Raw genomic sequence first — 12,500 nt, 5'->3', positions numbered from 1 at the left:
ATATTTATTATATTAATCACCTGGAATATAATATATTATATATTTATTATAATAATCACCTGGAATATAATATATTATATTATATATTTATTATATTAATCACCTGGAATATAATATATTATATATTTATTATAATAATCACCTGGAATATAATATATTATATATTTATTATAATAATCACCTGGAATATAATATAATATATTATATATTTATTATAATAATCACCTGGAATATAATATATTATATTATATATTTATTATAATAATCACCTGGAATATAATATATTATATTATATATTTATTATAATAATCACCTGGAATATAATATAATATATATTTATTATAATAATCACCTGGAATATATTATATTATATATTTATTATATTAATCACCTGGAATATAATATATTATATATTTATTATAATAATCACCTGGAATATAATATATTATATATTTATTATATTAATCACCTGGAATATAATATATTATATATTTATTATATAATCACCTGGAATATAATATATTATATTATATATTTATTATATTAATCACCTGGAATATAATATATTATATATTTATTATATAATCACCTGGAATATAATATATTATATATTTATTATAATTAATCACCTGGAATATAATATATATTATATATTTATTATATAATCACCTGGGAATATAATATATTATATATTTATTATATTAATCACCTGGAATATAATATATTATATATATATTTATAATAATCACCTGGAATATAATATATTATTATATATTATTATAATTAATCACCTGGAATATAATATATTATATTATATTTATTATATAATCACCTGGAATATAATATTATATTATATATTTATTATAATTAATCACCTGGAATATAATATATATTATATATTTATTATAATAATCACCTGGAATATAATATATTATATTATATATTTATTATAATAATCACCTGGAATATAATATATTATATATTTATTATAATAATCACCTGGAATATAATATATTATATATTTATTATAATAATCACCTGGAATATAATATATATTATATATTTATTATAATAATCACCTGGAATATAATATATTATTATATATTTATTATAATAATCACCTGGAATATAATATATTTATTATATATTTATTATAATAATCACCTGGAATATAATATATTATATATTTATTATAATAATCACCTGGAATATAATATATTATATTATTAATAATCACCTGGAATATAATATTATATATTATTATATAATCACCTGGAATATAATATATTATATATTTATTATAATAATCACCTGGAATATAATATATTATATATTTATTATATTAATCACCTGGAATATAATATATTATATATTTATTATAATAATCACCTGGAATATAATATATTATATTATATATTTATTATATAATCACCTGGAATATAATATATTATATATTTATTATATAATCACCTGGAATATAATATATTATATATTTATTATAATAATCACCTGGAATATAATATATTATATATTTATTATAATTAATCACCTGGAATATAAATATATTATATATTTATTATAATTAATCACCTGGAATATAATATATTATATATTTATTATAATTAATCACCTGGAATATAATATATTATATATTTATTATAATAATCACCTGGAATATAATATATTATATATTTATTATAATAATCACCTGGAATATAATATTATATTATATATTATTATAATAATCACCTGGAATATAATATATTATATATTTATTATATTAATCACCTGGAATATAATATATATTATATATTTATTATAATAATCACCTGGATATATATATATATTATATATTTATTATAATTAATCACCTGGAATATAATATATTATATTATATATTTATTATAATAATCACCTGGAATATAATTATATTATATATTTATTATAATAATCACCTGGAATATATATATTATATATTTATTATAATAATCACCTGGAATATAATATATTATATATTTATTATAATATCACCTGGAATATATATATTATATTATTATATTAATCACCTGGAATATAATATATTATATTATATATTTATTATAATAATCACCTGGAATATAATATATTATATTATATATTTATTATAATAATCACCTGGATATAATATATTATATATATATTATTATAATAAATCACCTGGAATATAATATAATTATATATTTATTATAATAATCACCTGGAATATAATATATTATATATATTTATTATAATAATCACCTGGAATATAATATATTATATATTTATTATATTAATCACCTGGAATATAATATATTATATATTTATTATATTAATCACCTGGAATATAATATATTATATATATTTATTATAATAATCACCTGGAATATAATATATTATATATTTATTATATTAATCACCTGGAATATAATATATTATATTATATATTTATTATATTAATCACCTGGAATATATTATATTATATATTTATTATAATAATCACCTGGAATATATATATATTATATATTTATTATAATAATCACCTGGAATATAATATATTATATTATATATTTATTATATAATCACCTGGAATATAATATATTATATTATATATTTATTATAATAATCACCTGGAATATAATATATTATATTATATATTTATTATAATAATCACCTGGAATATAATATATTATATTATATATTTATTATAATAATCACCTGGAATATAATATATTATATATTTATTATATTAATCACCTGGAATATAATATATTATATATTTATTATATAATCACCTGGAATATAATATATTATTATATATTTATTATATATAATCACCTGGAATATAATATATTATATTATATATTTATTATAATAATCACCTGGAATATAATATATTATATTATATATTTATTATAATTAATCACCTGGAATATATATATATTATATATTTATTATATAATCACCTGGAATATAATATATTATATATTTATTATATAATCACCTGGAATATAATATATTATATTATATATTTATTATAATAATCACCTGGAATATAATATATTATATATTTATTATAATAATCACCTGGAATATAATATATTATATTATATATTTATTATAATAATCACCTGGAATATAATATATTATATTATATATTTATTATAATAATCACCTGGAATAATATATATATTATATATTTATTATATTAATCACCTGGAATATAATATATTATATTATATATTTATTATATTAATCACCTGGAATATAATATATATATTATATATTTATTATATTAATCACCTGGAATATAATATATTATATATTTATTATATATCACCTGGAATATATATATTATATATTTATTATAATAATCACCTGGAATATAATATATTATATATATTTATTATAATAATCACCTGGAATATAATATATTATATTATATATTTATTATATTAATCACCTGGAATATAATATATTATATTATTTATTATAATTAATCACCTGGAATATATATATATTATATATTTATTATAATAATCACCTGGAATATAATATATTATTATATATTTATTATAATAATCACCTGGAATAATATATATATTATATATTTATTATAATAATCACCTGGAATATAATATATTATATATTTATTATTATAATAATCACCTGGAATATAATATATTATATTATATATTTATTATAATAATCACCTGGAATATATATATATTATATATTTATTATAATAATCACCTGGAATATAATATATTATATTATTTATTATATAATCACCTGGAATATAATATATTATATTATATATTTATTATATAATCACCTGGAATATAATATATTATATTATATATTTATTATAATAATCACCTGGAATATATATATTATATATTTATTATATATTATTATATTAATCACCTGGAATATAATATATTATATATATTTATTATAATAATCACCTGGAATATAATATATTATATATTTATTATATTAATCACCTGGAATATAATATATTATATATATTTATTATAATAATCACCTGGAATATATATTATATTATATATTTATTATAATAATCACCTGGAATATAATATATTATATTATATATTTATTATAATAATCACCTGGAATATAATATATTATATTATATTATTATATATAATCACCTGGAATATAATATATTATTATATATTTATTATATTAATCACCTGGAATATAATATATTATATATTTATTATAATAATCACCTGGAATATAATATATTATTATATATTTATTATAATAATCACCTGGAATATAATATATTATATTATATATTTATTATATTAATCACCTGGAATATATATTATATTATATATTTATTATATTAATCACCTGGAATATATATATATATATTATTATAATAATCACCTGGAATATATATTTATATATTATTATAATAATCACCTGGAATATAATATATTATATATTTATTATAATTAATCACCTGGAATATAATATTATATTATATATTTATTATAATAATCACCTGGAATATAATATATTATATATATATTATTATAATTAATCACCTGGAATATATATATATATTTATATATCACCTGAATATAATATTATATATTTATTAATAATCACCTGGAATATAATATATTATATATTTATTATAATAATCACCTGGAATATAATATATTATATTATATATTTATTATAATAATCACCTGGAATATAATATATTATATTATATATTTATTATATTAATCACCTGGAATATAATATATTATATATTTATTATAATAATCACCTGGAATATAATATATTATATATATATTTATTATATTATCACCTGGAATATAATATATTAATATATTTATTATAATAATCACCTGGAATATAATATATTATATATTTATTATATTAATCACCTGGAATATAATATATTATATTATATATTTATTATAATAATCACCTGGAATATAATATATATATTATATATTTATTATAATAATCACCTGGAATATAATATATTATATTATATATTATTATAATAATCACCTGGAATATAATATATTATATATTTATTATAATAATCACCTGGAATATAATATATTATATATTTATTATAATAATCACCTGGAATATAATATATATTATATATTTATTATAATAATCACCTGGAATATAATATATATATATTATTTATTATAATAATCACCTGGAATATAATATATTATATTATATATTTATTATAATAATCACCTGGAATATAAACATATTATATATTTATTATATTAATCACCTGGAATATAATATATATATTATATATTTATTATAATAATCACCTGGAATATAATATATTATATATTTATTATATATAATCACCTGGAATATAATATATTATATATATATTTATTATAATAATCACCTGGAATATAAATATTATATATTTATTATATTAATCACCTGGAATATAATATATTATATATATATTTATTATATTAATCACCTGGAATATAATATATTATTATATATTTATTATAATAATCACCTGGAATATAATATATTATATTATATATTTATTATAATAATCACCTGGAATATAATATATTATATATTTATTATATTAATCACCTGGAATATAATATATTATATTATTTATTATATTAATCACCTGGAATATAATATATTATATTATATATTTATTATAATAATCACCTGGAATATAATATATTATATTATATATTTATTATAATAATCACCTGGAATATAATATATTATATATTTATTATATTAATCACCTGGAATATAATATATTATTATATATTTATTATATTAATCACCTGGAATATAATATATTATATATTTATTATAATAATCACCTGGAATATAATATATTATATTATATATTTATTATATTAATCACCTGGAATATAATATATTATATTATATATTTATTATAATTAATCACCTGGAATATAATATATTATATTATATTTATTATAATTAATCACCTGGAATATAATATATTATATTATATATTTATTATAATAATCACCTGGAATATAATATATTATATTATATATTTATTATATTAATCACCTGGAATATAATATATTATATTATATTATTATATAATCACCTGGAATATATATATTATATATTTATTATATAATCACCTGGAATATAAGCAATTATATATTTATTATATAATCACCTGAATATAATATATTATATTATATTTATTATAATTAATCACCTGGAATATAATATATTATATTATATATTTATTATATTAATCACCTGGAATATAATATATTATATTATATATTTATTATATTAATCACCTGGAATATAATATATTATATATATATTTATTATATTAATCACCTGGAATAATATATATATTATATATTTATTATAATAATCACCTGGAATATAATATATTATATATTTATTATATTAATCACCTGGAATATAATATATTATATTATATATTTATTATATTAATCACCTGGAATATATATATATTATATATTTATTATAATTAATCACCTGGAATATAATATATTATATTATATATTATTATATTAATCACCTGGAATATAATATATTATATTATATAGTTATTATAATTAATCACCTGGAATATAATAATATTATATATATTTATTATATTAATCACCTGGAATATAATATATTATTATATATTTATTATAATAATCACCTGGAAGATAATATATATATTATATATTTATTATAATAATCACCTGGAATATAATATATTATATTATATATTTATTATATAATCACCTGGAATATAGATATTATATTATATATTTATTATAATAATCACCTGGAATATAAAACATTATATATTTATTATATTAATCACCTGGAATATAATATATTATATTATATATTTATTATAATAATCACCTGGAATATAATATATTATATATTTATTATAATAATCACCTGGAATATAATATATTATATTATATATTTATTATAATAATCACCTGGAATATAATATATTATATTATATATTTATTATATTAATCACCTGGAATATAATATATTATATATTTATTATAATAATCACCTGGAATATAATATATTATATTATATATTTATTATAATTAATCACCTGGAATATAATATATTATATTATATATTTATTATAATAATCACCTGGAATATAATATATTATATATATATTTATTATAATAATCACCTGGAATATAATATATTATATTATATATTTATTATAATAATCACCTGGAATATAATATATATATTATATATTTATTATAATAATCACCTGGAATATAATATATTATATATTTATTATAATAATCACCTGGAATATAATATATTATTATATATTTATTATAATAATCACCTGGAATATAATATATTATATTATATTATTATAATAATCACCTGGAATATAATATATTATATTATATATTTATTATAATTAATCACCTGGAATATAATATATATATTATATATTTATTATAATTAATCACCTGGAATATAATATATATATTATATATTTATTATATTAATCACCTGGAATATAATATATTTATTAATATAATCACCTGGAATATAATATATTATTATTATATTAATCACCTGGAATATAATATATTATATATATATTTATTATATTAATCACCTGGAATATAATATATTATATTATATATTTATTATATTAATCACCTGGAATATAAATATATATATTATAGATTTATTATATTAATCACCATGGAATATAATATATATATTATATATTTATTATAATTAATCACCTGGACTATAATATATTATATATATATTTATTATATTAATCACCTGGAATATAATATATTATTATATATTATTATATAATCACCTGGAATATAATATATTATTATATTATTATATTAATCACCCTGGAATATAATATATATTATATATTTATTATAATAATCACCTGGAATATAATATATTATATTATATATTTATTATATTAATCACCTGGAATATAATATATATATTATATATTTATTATATTAATCACTGGAATATAATATATTATATATATATTTATTATATTAATCACCTGGAATATAATATATTATATTATAATTTATTATATTAATCACCTGGAATATAATATATTATATTATATATTTATTATATTAATCACCTGGAAATATAATATATTATATTATTATTATTATAATAATCACCTGGAATATAATATTCATATTATATATTTATTATATTAATCCCTGGAATATAACTATATTATATATTTATTATATTAATCACCTGGAATATATATTATATTATATATTTATTATATTAATCACCTGGAATATAATATATTATATATTTTATTATATTATCACCTGGAATATAATATATATATATATTTATTATAATAATCACCTGGAATATAAAACATTTATTATATTTTATTATATTAATCACCTGGAATATAATATATTATATATTTATATATAATCACCTGGAATATAATATATTATATATTTATTATATTAATCACCTGGCAATAATATATAGATATTATTATAATAATCACCTGGAATATAATATATTATTATATTTATTATATAATCACCTGGAATATAATATATTATATTATATATTTATTATAATATCACCTGGAATATAATATATATATTATATATTTATTATAATAATCACCTGGAATATAATATATTATATTATATATTTATTATATAATCACCTGGAATATAATATATTATATATATATTTATTATAATAATCACCTGGAATATAATTATATTATATATTTATTATATTAATCACCTGGAATATATATATTATATTATATATTTATTATAATAATCACCTGGAATATAATATATTATTATATATTTATTATATTAATCACCTGGAATATAATATATTATATATTTATTATATTAAATCACCTGGAATATAATATATTATATATTTATTATAATAATCACCTGGAATATAATATATTATATTATATATTTATTATATTAATCACCTGGAATATAATATATTATATTATATATTTATTATAATAATCACCTGGAATATAATATATTATATATTTATTATATTAATCACCTGGAATATAATATATTATATTATATATTTATTATATTAATCACCTGGAATATATATATTATATTATATATTTATTATATTAATCACCTGGAATATAATATATTATATTATATATTTATTATAATAATCACCTGGAATATAATATATTATATTATATATTTATTATATTAATCACCTGGAATATAAATATATTATATATTTATTATATTAATCACCTGGAATATAATATATTATTATATATTTATTATAATAATCACCTGGAATATAATATATTATATTATATATTTATTATAATAATCACCTGGAATATAATATAATATATTATATATTTATTATAATAATCACCTGGAATATATATATATTATATATTTATTATAATTAATCACATGGATATATATTATATTATATATTTATTATATTAATCACCTGGAATATATATATATTATATATTTATTATAATTAATCACCTGGAATATAATATATTATATTATATATTTATTATATAATCACCTGGAATATAATATTATATTATATATTTATTATAATAATCACCTGGAATATATATATATTATATATTTATTATAATAATCACCTGGAATATAATATATTATATATATATTTATATATAATCACCTGGAATATAATATATAATTATATATTTATTATAATAATCACCTGGAATATAATATATTTATATATTTATTATAATAATCACCTGGAATATATTATATTATATTTTATATATAATCACCTGGAATATAATATTATATTATATATTTATTATAATAATCACCTGGAATTAATAATTTATTATAATAATCACCTGGAATATAATATATAATATTTATTATAATAATCACCTTGGAATATAATATATTATATATTATTATAATAATCACCTGGAATATAATATCTATATTATATATTTATTATAATAATCACCTGGAATATAATATATTATATTATATATTTATTATAATAATCACCTGGAATATAATATATTATATTATATATTTATTATAATAATCACCTGGATATAATATATTATATATTTATTATATAATCACCTGGAATATATATTATTATATTATATATTAATCACCTGGAATATAATATAATTATATATTTATTATATTAATCACCTGGAATATATATATTATATTATATTTATTATATAATCACCTGGAATATATATATTATATTATATATTTATTATAATAATCACCTGGAATATAATATATTATATTATATATTTATTATATTAATCACCTGGAATATAATATATATTATATATTTATTATAATAATCACCTGGAATATAAAACTAATTATATATTTTATTATATTAATCACCTGGAATATAATATATTATTATATTTATTATATGAATCACCTGGAATATAATATATTATTATATATTTATTATATTAATCACCTGGAATATAATATATTATATTATATATTATTTATTATAATAATCACCTGGAATATAATATATTATAATATTTATTATATTAATCACCTGGAATATAAATATATTATATTATATATTTATTATAATAATCACCTGGAATATAATATATTATATTATATATTTATTATAATAATCACCTGGAATATAATATATTATATTATATATTTATTATAATAATCACCTGGAATATAATATATTATATATTTATTATATTAATCACCTGGAATATAATATATTATATATTTATTATAATAATCACCTGGAATATAATATATATTATATATTTATTATAATAATCACCTGGAATATAATATATTATATATTTATTATATAATCACCTGGAATATAATATATTATATTATATATTTATTATAATAATCACCTGGAATATAATATATTATATATTTATTATAATTAATCACCTGGAATATAATATATTATATATTTATTATATTAATCACCTGGAATATAATATATTATATATTTATTATAATAATCACCTGGAATATAATATATTATATTATATATTTATTATAATAATCACCTGGAATATAATATATATTATATATTTATTATAATAATCACCTGGAATATAATATATTATATATATTTATTATAATTAATCACCTGGAATATAATATATTATATTATATATTTATTATAATTAATCACCTGGAATATATATATATATTATATATTTATTATATAATCACCTGGAATATAATATATTTATTATAATAATCACCTGGAATATAATATAATTATATATATTATTATATTAATCACCTGGAATATAATATAATTATATATATTTATTATATTAATCACTGGAATATAATATATTATATTATATATTTATTATAATAATCACCTGGAATATAATAATATATTATATATTTATTATAATAATCACCTGGAATATAATATATTATATATATTTATTATAATAATCACCTGGAATATATAATATATTATATATTTATTATAATAATCACCTGGAATATAATATAATATTATTATATATTTATTATAATAATCACCTGGAATATAATTATATTATATATTTATTATAATAATCACCTGGAATATAATATATATTATATATTTATTATAATAATCACCTGGAATATAATATAATATATTATATATTTATTATAATAATCACCTGGAATATAATATACTATATTATATATTTATTATAATAATCACCTGGAATATAATAATATTATATATTTATTATAATAATCACCTGGAATATAATATATTATATTATATATTTATTATAATAATCACCTGGAATATAATATATTATATATATTTATTATATTAATCACCTGGAATATAATATATATATTATATATTTATTATATTAATCACCTGGAATATAATATATTATATTATATATTTTATTATATTAATCACCTGGAATATAATATATTTATATTATATATTTATTATATTATATATTTCACCTGGATATATTATATTAATATTATATATTTATATAATAATCACCTGGAATATAATATAGTATATTATATATTTATTATATAATCACCTGGAATATAATATATTATATTATATATTTATTATAATAATCACCTGGAATATATATATTATTTATATATTTATTATAATAATCACCTGGAATATAATATATATATTATATATTTATTATAATAATCACCTGGAATATAATATATTAATATTAATATTTATTATAATAATCCCTGGAATATAATATATTATATATTTATTATAATAATCACACTGGAATATAATTATATTATATTATATATTTATTATCATAATCACCTGAATATAATATAATTATATATTTTATTATAATAATCACCTGGAATATAAAA

The 12,500-nt window shown here is 12.2% G+C and overlaps 1 protein-coding gene across 3 annotated transcripts in view; it reads right to left on the bottom strand.

Moving 5' to 3' along the window:
• Positions 1-12,500, bottom strand: part of LOC118936828 (WD repeat-containing protein 19-like) — an 84,520-nt gene that overhangs the window by 46,827 nt on the left and 25,193 nt on the right. The window lies entirely within an intron of this gene.

The sequence above is a fragment of the Oncorhynchus mykiss genome, chromosome 10, assembly GCF_013265735.2.
Source record: "Oncorhynchus mykiss isolate Arlee chromosome 10, USDA_OmykA_1.1, whole genome shotgun sequence".
NCBI lineage: Eukaryota > Metazoa > Chordata > Actinopteri > Salmoniformes > Salmonidae > Oncorhynchus > Oncorhynchus mykiss.
The sequence above is the reverse complement of the archived record's forward strand: the minus strand, read 5'-3'. Positions and strand labels throughout refer to the sequence as shown.